This window comes from Ambystoma mexicanum, chromosome 8, assembly GCF_040938575.1.
Source record: "Ambystoma mexicanum isolate Mex_15411 chromosome 8, UKY_AmexF1_1, whole genome shotgun sequence".
NCBI classification, from domain to species: domain Eukaryota; kingdom Metazoa; phylum Chordata; class Amphibia; order Caudata; family Ambystomatidae; genus Ambystoma; species Ambystoma mexicanum.
Genome location: NC_090929.1, coordinates 240,089,903 through 240,108,464, shown reverse-complemented (window position 1 = coordinate 240,108,464; position 18,562 = coordinate 240,089,903).

Genomic DNA, 18,562 nt, shown 5'->3' with positions numbered 1-18,562 from the left:
CCCGTGTTTAGGTTTCTTGGGTTGGCATACAGATTGATGCAGAGCGGGTGCTAAATTCATTTTACGGCAAGGGGTAATTCCTTTACCACATGTGGTAAAAAGTAAAACATACTGATCACTGTGAAGTGAGTTCTTCTCTGGGGCTCTGAGAGAATGATAGTATTTCATATACATGGTAAATGTATTCAGAGATGCAAACCAAAAAGGCATAATGTGGTATGTAAGTAAAATACTGCAATAGCATACATTTAGCATTTAAAGTGTACTAAGTCGAGTCATTGTTACTGTTAGTGACCCTGGCATAAGAACAATTATTAGGAGGTACTCTGAAGCTACGCTCACCACTATATCACAACATACAAACAATACCACCAACCAAACATGCTGCCAAAATACCTCTAACAGGTGCTACTTTAACTGTGTAGTTGCTGGCCAAAGCCAGACCTCTCCAGACGTTTCTTAATTATCAGACATGTTTTACCCTACTTTCAGTTCTTTACTGGAGGGCGATAATTTACATTTGTGGTAATACTAGAAAATTCATCTATTAACATTTTTTTTGTATAAGTTGGCAAGATGTCTTAGTGCTACTTATGTTGTTTTATCCCTAATATTGCATTATGTTTCATTTGTTTTATTTTTCTTTTCTTGGCAATTAAAAAAAAAACAATTTGCATTATAAAAGCATTATCCTTTATACTGTATACACTACACAGCTGCATCCTCTAAAGTAATTACTTTGTTTATCTTGCACTGATTTGCTTCTTCCCATCCTTTACCATATGTGTATATATATAAATATATATATGGTTAAGTTGCACTACTGAAAACCTGTGAAATTCACTAAACATACTTTACAAACGTTTAGAACAAGAAGGAAAACCCAGGATGAGACTGCGCCCAGTTTTTCAAAACATGGTTTAATATGTAAGTGCCCTTACAGATGACACGTGTTTCGGTCCCCTTTAGGACCTTCTTCAAATCAGGGCTGATTAAATATATTACTGAATATATTACTGAAAATCTTTTAAATATATTCCAACATTAACAAAACATATTATGTCATTCACATATTAACACAAGAAATGCCAGTGATATAATGATATATGTTTTGTTGACAGAAAATATTAATTAATAAGTCAAAAAACCAAAGTGCCAGACAAAAATGGGGTTGGGGACAGGGAAGGATAAAGAGGGTCAAGAGATAGACAGAAACACCTTAATTAGTCAGTGCCGAATATATTGTCACATTCTTATTCCAAATATAAGAGTACATGTTTCTGTTTTACCTTGATTTCACCTAATGCCCCTTATTGGGTTAAGCAGACAGTATCCGCTCTTCAAATCTCGGGTTAGATCCCTTTAAGATAGTAAATCAATCATGGTATCACCTTTAGCATTTTTTACGGAGTCACTTAAAAGTCTCATATTATTCTCTAAAATGAGATCCTAAAACATGGTGCTCAGTATCCAATTGAAAAATTTAAAAAAATGTTCTTTACTCTACACAAATAAGCCTTTATTTTGCAGAAAGCTACATGCAGAAAGCTGCCACTACAGGCCAACCATTCTCAATATACCCACTGGGGAATTTCTAAGAGCCAGGAGAAACTGTTAGACAATGCAACACTTTGAGAAGGAGTGTACTCTCTTAACATCAAGATTTCTGGCAAGAGGCTACACAGAACAATGTGTTAAAAGAGCCTTGGACAAAAGCTCTACAATAACTCAAGAACAAGCTCTAACAACTAAGATTAAAGTGACAGAACAACCAACAATTGGCTTTATTACCAAATATAGCAGTGATCACAGAACCCTGTACAAAATCTTAGCTAAACATTGGTACCTTCTTAAACTTGATGAGAACATTGCGAATAATGTGGATGATAAACCAAGGATTATCTACAAAAAGGCACAAACCTTGAAGAATAAATTAAGTCCCTCGAATTTACCAGATATAATCGTGGAGGAACCATCGAACTAGTTAAAAGCGCCAACTAATGGATTTAGAAAATGTGAATCATGCACAATGTGCAAATTTGCGCATAACAAAACGGACTCATTTACTGGCACCAACAACAGAACCTCGAACATTTTACAATCCATCAATTGCAGGTCAAATCACGTAGTTTATGGAATCATATGTGTTTGCAATCTGGTCTACATTGGCAGTACCATCAGAGAATTAAGGATTCGGGTCAGAGAACACTTAGACAAAATCGGAAGCCAGGATCCAAGACTACCACTGGCATGCCATTGGCAGGAAAAACATCAAATGGACAATAAAGCGGACATACGATTTATTGGCCTCCAGAAGATCACATTAGGCAAAAGAGGTGGGAACAAGGAAAATAAATTGAGACAAGCTGAAGCGAGAATAATTTGCAAACTTAACTCTACAGTTCTCGGAATGAACACAGACAATGGAATGGTGTCCTTCCTATAAAGGGACCTTTTTTCTGATCTAAATGTAACTCATCGTACAATAATGCTTTTTGTGTACATAACTAACGAAGTGAACCAACATGATTATAATCTGTTTATACTCTATAGTCTGGATAGGACGTAGGACGTGTCTAACCTTATCAAGTTCTCATAACGATTGTTATTTTTAAATGTTGCTCACTATTTCTAATGAAATACTCATAACTTTGTAACGTTAATTTTTGCTCCCTAGAAAATAGTGAATATCAAGGCATACCCTTGGGAGGAAATCTATCAATTACATATAACAGAGTAACACTCAGGGCCATCTGACAAGTGTCCTGATAGCGGAGCAAAGTAGATTTCACCTCATTACGAATGCACCAGACGACTATCAGATACTATATTAGGCATTACGGACCAACCATGATTTTATACCATATAAAATGTTGTTCCACATTAGCATACGTAAAATGTTGACACCTATAAGATTTCTTTACACTTAACTGTATATAAAGTGAAAGCACCAAGATTCAAATACCCTTTGAACTATAGAGAATGGTTAATTACACCTCCTAAAAATGGCCGCTCTATTATTACAAAGGAGTAGTTGCCTTTACGATGGAAAACGGACTAGTGCTCGGGTCCGTTGCCATGGCAACTGAAACACAATGATGAGGGAGAGGACACCTACTGACACCCCCTCTGGACATTCAGCAGCACGCGATTGTACGCAAGACCACTGTTACAAGGTAAGAGACCGTCTCTGAAGTGCGTTGCACTGTTTTCTCTGTATACATTTCTGCCGCGAGTCTGTGTGCACGTTTAAGAATGCTTTGGGCATTACCACTATCTTGCCCAGCATGGCGTTCCCGCACGCACGAACAAAATACCCTCATAAAACATTACAGATTAGATGCTCTTTCAGAACACATAGTTCTGTAAACAGGAATCATTTAAGAAAGAATAAATAATGATTAAAATCAATTTATATTATGCTATTAGAATTACATGCATTCACTTCGCCGGTTCATAGTGAAAACTGCATGCCTGTCAAAAATGAAGGCTTATTTTTGTAGAGTAAAGAACATTTTTTAAATTTTTTCACACTTTAATGGATACTGAGCACCATGTTTTAGGATCTAATTTTAGAGTATGCGCATCAAAGACAATGGTACTATTTCAATCGAACTGATGGACCCTTGGATAAGGATGAAATGCAATTTACCACCGAATAATATGATACTTTTAAGTGATTCCGTAAAAATGCTAAAGGTGATACCATGATTGATTTACTATCTTAAAGGGATCTAACCCGAGATTTGAAGAGCGGATACTGTCTGCTTAACCCAGTAAGGGGCATTAGGTGAAATCAAGGTAAAACAGAAAGATCTACTCTTATATTTGGAATAAGAATGTGACAATATATTCGGCACTGACTAATTAAGGTGTTTCTGTCTATCTCTTCACCCTCTTTATCCTTCCCTATCCCCAAACCCATTTTTGTCTGGCACTTTGGTTTTTTGACTTATTAATTATTATTTTCTGTCAACAAAACATATATCATTATATCACTGGCATTTCTGTTGTTAATATGTGAATGAACATACAATTTTTTGTTAATGTTGGAATATATTTAAAAGATTTTCAGTAATATATTTAATCAGCCCTGATTTGAAGAAGGTCCTAAAGGGGACCGAAACACGCGTCATCTGTAAGGGCACTTACATATTAAACCATGTTTATGAAAAACTGAGCGTAGTCTCATCCTGGGTTTTCCTTCTTGTTCTAACCGTTTATATGTGGTCTCATCTTGGCCAAACCACTAACCCAGTGAGACGTGACCTTTGCCAAACCTTTGTGAGCAAACAGAATTTCAAAAATACAAGGAAGATGTCGCCATGTTAGACCAGACCAACATAGCCAAGATTTTGTGAAATTCTGTGATTTCAGGTTTGGTCTACGGCAGACATATAACAGCGCAACATGGCTGAGTATCTGAAGAATAGGCAGGAGGAAACTGCCAATCTATTCACACCAAAGGGGAACATGAAGCATGCCTTCTTTAATCCCATAAAGAAACAGGATGATTTGAGAGCATTATTTTACAAACTGGAGAGATTCTCGAAGAAGGAAATCGACAAGTATTGGGAAATAGTATCCCTGGAAAATTATTGTAAGAATGAATTGATTCCCAGAGGCTTAAGGATCCTGGTCTTCCCGAACTTTAGTAATGATTTTGAAAATGATTAGGCAGAGATGTGGGAGAAGAACCTTAATGGCAGCTCAAATAAATGGGTGGAACTTCTGATTGAACACGCGACACAGGAGCATAAAAGGACAATCGAATTGATAGATAAAATCAAAAAAGAAATTGCAGAAAAGAATTCACAAGAAACAACGAAAGAGAAAAATTACAATACCATGCATGACATCTTAAAAAACTACCAGGATGAAGTCAAACTAAGAAAACTAAGAAAGCACTACAGAGATGAAATAAACTATCAGGAGAATAGGGTGTATACCTTTCAAGCCAAATATAATCAAACTACGAAATTTGGATCTAAGACAAGCACAACGAATACATCGTCGGCAAGCTCGGATGCTGACTCAGAAGGAGAAGCACCCACGTGGAAGCCATAACTGAGAAAGAAAGCACAAGTGGAAGATCAACCTCTAGCTTTATTAATCAAATAAAAAGGTATAAGAAAGGCAATAGGAACTTTCCACCCAATCTGGTCCATTTTCAGTTACCTGGGAACAAAGGATCAACAACTACCTGGGAACACAGGATCAACAACCAGTACACCAGGAGGAGAGGAAGGCAGGGGGTACAAGATCCAACAAATCTAGGATCACAAGGAAATACAAACAAAAGGTTCACCACAGCAAGCGCAAAAGAAATAAACAGAATGAAATAGCCCAGAACCTTGTCCTGAACCTATCCAGAAGAGGGATATCCCTTGAAGAAAACAAGTTACTTAATAAAGGACTGTCATTCGCCCCCACCGCGAAGCATAATTAGACGGATTTACAGATAGATCTATTCAAATTTGTACGAAAATTAAAACTTATATGATTTTTTGCAACTAAAGCACCAGGGACCTACCAACAACAAACGAAGAAACAACCAAGTGATTTGAGCATTAAAGAAATAGAGGAAATTCATCTACTCAGATCCATTGCAGAGCCTGCAGAGTATAGCATCAGCCAAGAGACCTGAATGTGGAATCAGATATGCTACCTATCAAAGAGCTTAAACCAGTTTCTAAATTTGTACCTCAATTTGCAGCTGACAATATTATTGACACCTTTTATAAAGCTGAATCAAAGGACCTCTACAAGACAGACCATAAGAGACACCAGACAAAAGCTAAACAGAACCTGACTATGAAGGAACAAGAAGCCCTAGGGACTTTAGAGACTGACCGATCTATTGTAATAAAAGAAGCGGACAAGGGGGGGAATATTGTTATCATGAATAGAGAGGACTATCTAGAGATAGCCAGGAAGCATCTGAGTACTCCAGGCTGCTATGAAACCTTGCCTACTAACCCAACGAAACAAATAGTACTGACATTGGACCAACAAATCAAGATCTGGCACCACAAGGGTCTCCTTACGGACGACGAAAAAAGTTTCCTTACCATCAAAGAACCTATAATACCGATCAGGTACTTTCTGCCCAAGGAACACAAAGAATACGATCAGATACCAGAAGGGTGACAATGCTTAGCGGAATAGGTTGGGCAACAGAGAACATCTCGCAATACCTAGATAATATCCTAAGACCAAGAGCAATGAGATTGAAGGCATACCTTAAGGATACTACCGACGTCATTCTGAAGCTGAAAAGTGTGAATAGGGAAAGAAACAATGAACTTGCAACATTGGATGTAAAGGCACTTTATACATCGATCCAACATACATGGGCCTTGAAAGCAATAGAACACACTTTTAAGGAGGATTCGGCATCAATTTATCAACAAATCCAAATGGTAAAGGAAATGTTGGAACTAACATTTGAAAGCAACATCTTCAACTTAAACAACAGCTTTTTTAGACAGACCAAGGGCTTAGCAATGGGTACCAAATATGCCCTGGTCCTAGCAAACATCTTTATGGGTCTGTTTGAAGATACGATCATCTATCAGGATAAAGCATATGATAAAGAAGGTGTGCACTGGATGAGATACATTGATGATGTACTATTAATATGGAAAGTGTGGGATGTTTTTACCCATGCATACAAGCCCTACCATAAAGCTGTGCAGTACTGGCATGGAAAACATCATGATGGCCAGAACTCCCCAGAGAGTTCACAGGGAAAACATGAAGAATAGGCTGCCACCCATTTTTGCCTATGTTGTGAGCACAGGAGGGCACTGCCTAAAACCACCATTGGGCTACACACACAGTAGCCTGAAACCATTGGGAATGGCAATGCTGATTGCCAAAAAAGCAACTCAGAACTGTGGGGAATTCATTTTCTTAATCCAAAAAATGGTTGCATTACCAGTACTCACCACTATCAGAAAGCCAGCGTTTTAAAACCACCAGACTTTTGTGTAAAACTGAACAAATGAAACAAAACCAGACCAAGGAAAGACTTGCTAAGAGGTGGATACAATGTAAAACTATATTCTGAAATGACTTGAAGGAAGTAATTATTTAATGTATATGTAAAAATTGTAAGTGATTTAAACTGGGAACAAAAATTGACAGTTAGCTGAAACCTGGCTTAATGAAACTGAATTCTGCCTGACAACTACCCCTGACAGGAGTTGAAACGTGATGCTCAGCCACTCTGCCCCTGGCCAAAAGGAGTTAACACCTCTCTGATTAGATTAGGGGTGGAGCAGGTGGGGACTACAGGGAGTTGAACAAAGGCCTGTTCTGGACTCAGGCAAATGTTATATTGGGGGCGTCGTAAAATAGCTTCCTCTTAGGGGAAACTGGGAGGGGCAGTGCCTCTGCAAGCCAGATGAGCTTGGGGGAAGTGGATAAACCAGTTATTCCACCCTGTGATGTTGGAAGCCACACCCCTTTTTGACCAGAGCATAATTTTAAAAAGATAGATAACTCATAGTGCGGACTTGTCAGAATTATATAAGTAATATCATTATTTTTGTGATTTTTCTGTGAACACTTTAAGAGGCGTTAGGACCCTGTGGTGTATTCTGGGGGGTTGCTAGCGGAAAATAGGGTCTTACTCCAAATGTCTACGGCCCTCATTACGACCCTGGCGGAAATCGAAAAACGATGGCGGAAATGCAATACCGCCATCGAATAGCGCTCGGTGCGACTATGACCCGTCACCGCAAAGTACGAAGCCATTAGCGACACCGTAGTGAAAGCCAACGCTAACTGCACCAAGCACGCACGCGCGCGCCATGCCAAACCGCAAACACCACCATGGTGCAACGGTACGCCAATTCCGACCCTAGCGGACATGTACCTAACGCCATCAGGCATGGCGTAATGTACCATTCCGCCATGGCGAGAAGTACGGCATCGCGAATCAACCGTAAACGGCCCCACTGAGTGCCTGTACACCGCTCCCTGCCCACAAAGTACAACTCCCCGTAGGTGCAATGAAGCCACAATGCAACCATTGAAATGTACAAGTCACCCATGCATGCCAACGAACAAAAGAAACACAACAGGGGCCAATGGGAGCTGCAGGGCACAGATGGCACGAATACAGAAGCCATCCCAATGGACATGACCACAGTCCCCCACCAAGAAACGCACGCAAACACAGGCACCTGTGACCAGCAATATTCCGAAAATCACATCATTCCACCAGTCCACCTGGCTGACCGGCATCTGTCACACAAAACCCAATCCCCCGCCCCTGAGCATGACAACATTCAAACTGTCATATTGCCAGCTCCCATCCCTGACCTCACTGGGCTTCGTAGGCAAACGCGGCCAGTACAGTACCACGCAACTAAACCCCGAAGCCGGAACCCGATGCAGATCTCCTCACAATACATCGCCCCCCAAATTGGCATATGCCACATCACTTGCAAAGAAAAACGCTACACGGGCCAAATCCGAATAGAAATTTAATGCACATCAAAATCACCAAGCCCATACAGCCATCAGGCCATGAACTCCAAAACACCAATCACCATTGTGGGCTGCTTCCGCAAGAAATGACCAGCCACTACCTGTGTGTCGCCCTGTTCCCCCATGGTACACAGAGCCACAATCACGTACGAAAAGGCAACATGGAAGCGCACAGAACCGCAGGCCCGTCCCAATGGAGAGGCACTAGTCCAGCTGAAAGGCCGAAATGTTGCTCCGAGCCACCAGTACTGCGTAAGGGCATGTGGCCCATTGGCGATCGTCCCATAAGATCATAATGCTGCTCCACTGATTAACACGAAGCAGCAGGTGTCGGGAGTAAAATCCATCTGCAGGAGTGGCATACAGATGGCAGTGGCAAAAGGGGAGGAGATACCTGTCAACCAAAAGAAAAGAAAAAGAACAGAATGGCCATCAGAACTACATTCCAACTACTCACTTCAATGATCACACGAAATCCACAGCCATATGCATGCTAGCCCAACCAAAAGGATCATCACCACCCCAAAACCACTTGCGACTCATAGCCATCTATATCGAGGTGCAAACACCATCACAAACGAGTGTACCTGTGCATGCGTCTGTCAAAACAGATTCCATCAGATGGGAATGTTAACGTGCATGGACACAAGTGTCTGAGGGCGCCTCGAGACAGGGAGGGCTCAACAAGGCCAGATGGACGATGGTCCCACAATGGCAGCACTGCATCACATAGCGTAGGGGAGGCGGATAGATCCCAAGAAGCCCTGTACATGGCAAACTCTGTATCAAATCACCTGCCCATGCATCCATCCATCATTCCCTCATCCCGGGATCAAAATGCCTGAATAATTACTCACATAACATTAGAAACATCCATTGAGTCCGTGCGTTATGCAGCCTGCTAAATCCACAGTGCCCCAGCCCGTAATTCCAGTGTTGTGAAGTAACATGTTTTTGGGAACGGACGGCCTCATCGCCCACGTAGCTATTGCGCATCCCAAACTATTCATATCAATCATTGCTCCCTCGCCATGGGCCCTGTCTCAAGGACATAGAACAATAGAACGTTACATTTGCAGTCAGACCTGTGGGCATCTCCTCGCCGCTAGCTGGAAACCGAAAGCGCCGCCCCTCGAATTCCTCATTTGCAACATCACGTCGAAAAGGCATCTGTGGCCGTTTGAAATCACTAATTATTCCATCGAGTGCGGCTGTGTGTGAAAATGGCAACTGCCTTCACCCACGAATGGGACGCCCCGCCCGTCGTTGAACCTCGGTGCAGTGATGCATGAGGGTCCACCGTTACTCGAGTACTACGTTCCACTGACCCCTCACAAGTCAGTTCGCGACTGCACAGATAGTATGTGAAACAATGGGACCACAGCAGAATGAACATATCAACCAATCTTACACGGCCATCGGGTACAAATACATGATTGCAATAGCAAGATACAATTCCCCGAATTGCAGCGTTGTGCGCGGGACGTGCTCGGCCAAAGGGGAGAGCAGTTTGCACAGGTGGAATCAATCACCACAGGTGGAGGCCATACAGCCTGAAAACACATAAATTGCACAGCCAGTCTCCTCCCACAACCACACCGAAATGCTACCGGCAGGACTCGCGATGTTGGCCCTGGGGGACCTGATAGCACTGCAAGCGCTCCGACTCCAAGAAGAAGACGAACACCAACTACAACCAGCCGTACGGAGGAGACGCAGGAGGAGGAGGAGGCCAAGGCAGGGCCAGCAAGGGCTGCCAGCACAGCCACTACCACCACGCAGGCAGCCCGCAATCCCACGCCTCCGAGCACATCCGTTCAACCTCACTGATGAGCAGATCCACACCCTCTACCGTCTGGACCGGGACACCATAGCCGCCATTGTGGACATGACACAGGCTGACCTTGTCAGCATGATAGATAGCCCAACCGCCATCCCACCCCTACTGAAGGTGGTGTCTGTACTCCACTTCCTGGCCACAGGCACCTACCAGCACACAGTCGGACAGTTGCATGGCATTTCTCAGCCACTGTTCTCACGGACACTATTGCAAGTGCTCGATGCCCTCCTGAAGCACGCAGACGACTACATCTCTCTACCACGCTCGGAGCAGGAAATAACCAACACAAAAGTGGGATTCCATGCACTTGCCGGCATACCGGGTTGCATTGGTGCCATCGACTGCACCCATGTTGAATTGGTCGTCCCACATGCCATGGAGGCCCAGTACCGCAACCGAAAACAATTTCATTCCCTGAATGTACAGATGGTGTGTGACTCCAACAGGATCATTACACATTGTTGTGCCCGATTCCCTGGATCAACCCATGATTCGATGGTCTTGAGGAACTCTACAATACCACGCTACATGGAGCGACACGCAGGGAACAGATCCTGGCTACTCGGTGAGTCTCATTACATGCATGATGATGTGGGGTATGTGAATTGGCATTGACCTGCCAGGAAGGGGGGGGGTGTGCGTACGTATCAATGGCATTCCACATCATACGTTTCTCGTCCACATACAGGTGATGCTGGATATCCACTGAAGAGATGGCTCCTCACACCAGTCCGGAACCCACGGGACCAGCATGAGGAGGACTACAACCATGCCCACTCACGTACCCGTGTAGTCATTGAACAGGCATTCGGCCTACTGAAGACCCGTTTCCGCTGCCTCAGCAGGTCTGGCGGGGCACTCCTGTACCGCCATGAGAAGGTTGCAAAGATGGTGATGGCATGTGTCATGCTCCACAACATGTGCGTACGTAGAAATGTGCCCATGCCCCCTGACGCAGAACTGCAAGCACCTGATGATGGTCATGATGAGGGTGGGGATGTGGCAGCACCTCATGGAGTCTGCGAGGCACCGGAGGCCCGTGACATTCGTCAGCATCTCATTGATGTATGCTTCTAGCACTCACGCCTGGTGGCTGATACATGGACACGGGACTTGTGGCACTGCGTGTGTCTGGGACATGCACAATATGGACTGTACGCCTATGATGGCCTAGTACACAAAGATCAATGTCCACACTTCTCATTGGTTGATCGTGCACTTTTTATGGCATATGTGATATCATGTTGAACACCCTTTCGACCCGCCACCCAAGTGAGCCCAACACACCCCCTCCACCCTCCTACCTCCCCCCCGAACACCAGTGTCCAGAGATGCTCATTGTAAGTGGGCTGTCGCTATTGCATGCCCCCTCTGCGGGTATCAGGGGCACCCCTGCCTGTGGAGCGCAGGTTCCTCCCAGATCTACGTTGGGGGCTGCCCTGGACGGAACTTGCAACGGATGATGTGTCTGCCTGCTCACGTCCATGCATGTCCCTAAGGGTTTGCGAGAGCTCAGTGAGCACACGGCGCACTGCGGCAAGTTCGGCACATACGTCTTTGGACGTCGCATGCAGTTCCCCCCTCAGGCTCTCGGTGCTTCTCTCAATTTGTGCCCTTAGCGTCTCTGTACCTCTCGCCATTTCTGCCCTAAGTGTCTCAGTTGATGTTTCTATGTCTGCCTTAGTGCCCCCACATTCATCGGCATGGTCCTTGAGGAGTGTGGCCAGTTGCTGCTGTTGTTCGATCAACTGGTCGAGGGACTGTTGCCTCTGCTGGGCCATGGCCATTTGCGGGGGTGTCACAGAGGGGCTGTTGTCCTCATGTTGCCTTGCCACAGGGCTTGTGGGGGATGGCCAGTCGTCGTCTGGTGGGTGCCCCTGCGTGGTATCCTCATGTTGTACGGGATGGAACAGACAGGGGGATTGGGACAGGTCATGGATGGATCTGACTTCGGCATCCCCGTTTTCTGTGTCCGAGCATGCTGCCATCAATGGGGTGTCACCTATGGTGCTGCTGCCACCAGAGGCAGTGCCTTCTGTGGCATCCATTGGGGGGACCTGTGGTGGTGGTGTTGTGGGCATGCTGGCTGCTGGGGTGCCTGTTGATGTTCCCTCCTCTGTGCTGCCACCTGATTTGTGCTGCTGCCGTGTCTTGATGCGTGCAGCTGAGGTGGAGGGTCTCTGGCCGTTGGTCTTGGCCCTCTTTGCAGGTGTGCTGGTAGGGGTGTCCTGTAGCTCGTCGTTTGGATCGGACCCTGTGGTGGAGTAAAGGAGGGCGAGGGTTATTGATGGGTCTGTGGGAATTGGAATGGCATTGTATCACATGAGGGTGATTTGGGTCGGGGCCTTGGAGGTGCTTTGATTTGTGTGTGGAGTGAGGGTGCAGTTGTCTGGCAGCCTGCAGTTAGGGTGTGCCTGCTGCACGTGTAGTGCGTGTATTAGGGGTTTTTAATTATTTATGTATTTATTGTGGGTTTTAACGTGCGCTTGCAGGCCGATGTGTGTGGACGTTCTCCTGGACATGTGTTTCTGTTGCACTATGTGGACGCATGGTACTTCACATGGATGGACTGTGTGGATTTGGCATTGTTTTATCTGGCCCACCTACCTGAATCTTCGGATGTCTGCACTCCTTTCTCCATCCCTCCGACTCCCTCTATGCTCTCCATTCCGATGGTGGAGGCACAGATTTCTTCCCAGGGGGTCAACTTGATGGGTGATTCAGGACCTCCCCCGGTGGCTGTGGCAATGTTGCGGTTGGCAGAGAGTATGCTGCGGACGCGTATCCGCGGGTCGTCCCATCGCTTGCGGCATTGCTGTGGGGTGCGGGGTGCGGTCCCCACCGCACTTACCCGCTGTGCCACCAGAGCCCATATGGCCTTCTTGTTTGCAAGTGCCGTCCTGGTCATTTGCGTGCAGAAGACGACGGCAGCATTATCCTGGAGGGTCTCTGTTAGCACGGTGAGTTCCTCACGGGAGAAGTGGACCTGCCGCTTGCGGTCGCACGCTTTCTTCGCTACTTTTCCCATTTTTCTTGGTTTCGCTAGGGTGGTTGACGGGTTGGGGTGTGTTTCAGGGTAGTGATTTTAGTGGTTGTGTGGTTTTAGTGTATTTATAGGTGTACGCCGGGATGTTTCCCGTTCCGGGCCCATGTTTTAACTTCCGTTTCCGTATATTTCCGGCCACCGTACTTTCCGGTAGGCGCACACTGCGGTGGCGGCTAAGAGGGGTGGCGGTATTGCACCTAGGGCGCCGTACGGCGGCGGTGTGGGCCGTTTTGGGGTCATTTCCGCCATCGCGGACTTTGCACTTCCGCCATGCCGTGGTGCTCGTGCCCGATGGGTCGGAATGGGCCGCACTTTGCTCCTTCGTGCAATGGCGGAAACGCTATTTACGCTGTGGCGCTCCGGTCAGTCGCTTTCCGCCAGGGTCGTAATGAGGGCCTACATGTTAAAAATCTGACACTTCATCAATTAATGTCCATACTCCTTGCACACATGTGTGTAATTTTGGGTAAATGTCCGATATTGCAAAACCAGTTAAAAAGCGCAAAATGTTGTCATTTTTTAATGCAAGCCCCCAGGAAGATCAGAGGCGGACAAGCATGGACCATAAGGAATATATAATGTGTACATGTAATTTCAACAAATTGTATATCTGGGAAAGATGTATTTGTACCAAATATAGATTTGTGGGCAAACTGACCAGGGGAGGATCCTCTGACCCATAAACAGACTGCATCATGATGACAATCCATTTCCTTCCCCCAATCATGGGAGAGGGGAGAATTGGGCCAATGACAAGTAGAGAGGGGCAGGCTTAGCTAGGCCCAGGCACACACCCATTTTCAAAACACATAAAAAGAGACTGGGACAGGTAGAGAGATTCAATTCCATTTGCTGCGGAGCATGCTGACCGACGACTTCACATCCAGAGATCCAGACTTCAAATCCATCAATCTCCAAAGACCAGAACTTTACTTCAGAACTTAAAGCAAGGGCCTAAACCCACAAACTGAGAATTCTTCTCAGCAGGCCTCAGTATCCTTAAAATCATTTGCAAACTATTCCACAGCCAGGCGAGCTGTTTGAATTCTTTTGCCAAAAACAATTGCCAGAGACCAGACCAGAGATCCAGAGTGACCCAGACCGCTGTGAGCAGAACCAGAGAGCTGACCCAGATCACTGTGAAGTGCCGAGACCAGAACCGGAGTCCAGTCCAAAACCTGACCAGATCCGTGACGAGGCCTAGTTCAAATTTATATTGTGAGTACCTAGCAGAACTGTGCAAAACCAATCTCTTAGTTAAAATAATCTAATCCAAACTATTTTATCCTAAGTAGAACAGCCTCCTAGAAATTGTGTCATCTGTCATTTGTAAAGCTGCATAACTGTCACCTGTCAATTCTGCAGCTGCAAGCTGTCACCTGTCATTTTGAGTTTTACTTTAAATCCTGTAAAAAGATAGAAGCTTTTTGCTTTCCTTTGCTAAAAGTTCATTTGCCTCTTAATAACCATCCCCGAATCATTGCTAAAGTGAGCCTGAGCTCATCCAAAGTATCTCTCACTCACCCTGAACCTCCTAAAGGGAATTAAAAGCATTTCAGCATATTTCTCACTTCACTGCCAGCACATTCAAAGCACTTGGGCCTGTGTTTTAAAACTCATACCTGTTTTCTCTAAGCTTGCAGGGGTGGGAATTGAATTTCGGATTGTATTTAATTGCATTCCTGAGAACTGTGTGTGTTACTTCCATCTCCTTGCATTGCATATAAGGGGGCGGGGGGTGAATTGTCACCAGGGGAAAAGTGAACATATGATATCTTGTGAAACCATGTCAGTTAGTTTCTGTACTGCATTTTCATTCAACATTGCATCCATTTGAAACCATAAAAGTATTTTCGCTGCTTTATCCATCCTACACCAACTCCTCATTGATTATAAAGAAGTGTGCTAGTGTCAGATTACCCATTGTTGATTAACATTATATTTATAAGGGCGATATCGATTATTAATTTATTATAAAAGCATGGTATCTATATTTTGTTTTATTTCTCAAATAAACCTTTTAAACTTGCAAAACAGAACTATTTCTTGGCTCAGTGGGGTCAGGGGGATTCTAAGAGAGGGGTGTTATATAGGGGTAGTCATCCAGAACTCATGAACTGGACATAAATATATATCAATAAGGGTTTCCATTCAGTATCCCAGACTAGGCATTGACTTAGCTGTAATGTTGATTGAATATCGCTTACAAAAGTGGGGGCTCGGAGCCGGGATATTCTGGGTTAGATTTATCACTTGTGCAGATTAATACAGTGTGCTAACTGACAGGAGACATACATCCGGTCGGATCACCACGCTGTGTTACGCTGTAAAGCACTCCTCAAAGTAACGCTCTAAGGAAACGGTCTGTTTTGCAAAAATAAAATACAAACTTCTGTAAGTCAGGAAGGAACTCAAATTCCAGAATAGCGACACTGGTAGACATCAAAATAGCCAGAGAGCACTTCTTACATAAGCTATTTGTGAGAGGTGAGTGGACTCATCAGGACCAAACGGTCTGATTGCAGGCAATCGCGCAACAGGTCACTGAAACAGGGTCAGATAAATGGGGAGATCAGGGTCCCCTACATGTGGCCCTGAGTGAACTATATATGGCCATATATGGCCCCTAAAGCCAAAGATGAACATAATATGATTGCCAAGATAGCGGCATATTTGTATCTATATATGGGAGCCATGCAGGACACATGTGCTGAAGGCCAAGATCTGGCAAATAGGCAACAGATGGTGTTAGAGAAGGCCCAATCTGATCTGGACTATTCTGAGCAGAGGCTGCTCAGGAGCCAGGAGTCAGAAAAGGACAGCAGACAGTACATCACTAAAATAAAGGAGGATATGGATGTGCTGCAACAGGAAAAGGCGGACCAGGATACCAGATTTCTGTCCTTGCAGAAGGAGTACCAAGAAGGTTTGCACTCCCTACTGCAGGGACAGAAAAAGATAGAGCAACAATTAGATTTCAATAGTGCATGTGCTGAGCAGGTAGTCACCCTGCAAAGCCACCTAGATAGGGAGAAGGCAGAGAGCAATAAACTGATTTTGAAAGACCTGGATACCCAGGCAGAGTGTGACCAGGAGCGCCAGAAAGCTGGTGCCTTCCAAAGGCAAAGGGACGACCTGGCGGCACAGATGCAGGCTCTTAGTCAGGAAAGGGATACCTTAGGCCAGGAAGTCTGCCATTTAAAAAGGAAAATGGAAGAAAATCACCTGGCCCTCCAGGGACTGGGTGACCTCCAAAAAGAACACCAGAACTTGTTAGAGCACACCAGGAGGGTGGAGGATGCTCTGGCAAGAAAGGAGCAGGCCAATAGGGACACAGCTCAGGAGGTAACCCTCCTGCAGCAGAGACTGGCCCAGTACTCCAGGACCAATCAGGAGGCACAGAGAGAAAATGAGGCTCTCTGTCAGCACAATGATAGGCTCCAGCAACAGGTAGCCATGCAGGAGAGACTGATAGAGTCTAGTAAGGCCTTAACTGAGGAACTGAAAGCGCAGGCTCTTGCATTGCAACAGGGAGCAGGGGCGGATAGAGATGAGGTTTGCTGGGAAAGAGAAACTCCTGAGCATAACCTCAGGAGCCGTAGTACCAGAGGCCTTCATCTCTCCCAGTCCCTGGACTCTGCCACCCCCATGTCCCTTTGCGCACATTAGCCCAGGGCCACGGGGATGGCAGATTACTATCCAGCTAGAAGTATGGGGCTCATAGGCCAGTACCTCCCAGGAATGGATGGGCAGGCATCCGGGTGTGGGCACCCAAGCACAGTGCAATTTAGTGGGGAACCCCAGGAGAGTAGGCCCATTAAGGGCATCCTGAAAACCTCTGCCCAGTTAGGTCAGTGGGGGAGATGCCCAGCAAATCCTGGCAGCAAGGAGGAATCTGAAGACTCCTCTGAACGGCGCAGGACACAGGAGACCAGGTCCCCACATTCTACCAGCCATTCCCAGGCTCGCAGAATCTGTGAAAACCTGGTAGATCAGAAAGGGACCTCTGGGAGCAGTGCCTCTGAGTCAGAGGATGAATGGACCAGGGTTACCCGCACCAAAAAGGCCAATAAGGCAAAAAAGGGCCTTGCTTAAGGACACATTGAAGCAAATAAAGGCAATAAGGAGTGTTATCACGCCTTATCATAAAAACGCCAAGTATTCTGTTTGGGAGCACTTAGAGCTGTTTGAGCAAATGATGGAGACTTTTCATTTGAAGGACAGCCAAAGCTGTATTCAATATGTAAAGTGGACCTTCTCACCAGAGTACTCCAGTTTCTTTGCGGGGCTGGAGGACCAAAATCATTCAAGGTGGTCCACATACAGGGCGGCCATCTTGAAACATTTTTCTGTGCACAGAAATCCCCAAGAGGCTCGCAAGGCAGCCTACAATTTGCAATGTGGGGAGGATCAGGCCCGACAAGAGTTTGTGCAAGAATTAAAGCGTGCTTTTGCGCAGACCACCAGAAGGGTGCGCACGGATAGCAGAGAATTTATCAATACGTTTTTCCATGCCTTACCCAACTACATAATGACCCAGCTCGTGAGAGATTTTCATGAGAAAAGATCTTAAGACTGGGTCATTGAACAGGCTACCCGGATCTATGAGGTGCAGAAGCCCATCGAAAATAAAAATAACGTGCCGAAAAACCCCAAAACCAACAGCACCCCTGCTGCTGCCAAGGTGGCAGAGGTAAAGGTTGCCCCCGTTTTAGATTTGGAGATGGGGGGGCCTAAAAACCTGCCTGCACCAAATAATTCACAGCCCAGAAGGCCCTCAGGCCAGTCACAGACAGGGAGTCGAGGAGGTAGTCCCACAAATGGGTTCCCCCGCTCCCCTGACTATGTAAGTCCCCGCTACAAGGGAAACCGACCAATCCTGGGTTATGTGTGGACTCCTCCAGCCCAAGGAGGGGGGATCCAGCCAAGCACCTAACCCAGGGAACTTCCCTCCCAACTTCCCCCAGAGGGCAGAAATTCACCAAATCCTGGGCAGTACTTTTTCCCCAGGTATCCACCCAATTTCCAACCCCAAAATCATCCATCCTTCTTTCCCCAATTCCCTGAGCCAAGACAACCTAATCCGGGAGAGGAGAGGCCAAGGGTGGAGGGGTACCTGAATCTTCCCAACCCAGGGTATTACCAAAGAAGGGATAGCTACCCTTCCCGGGATCAGC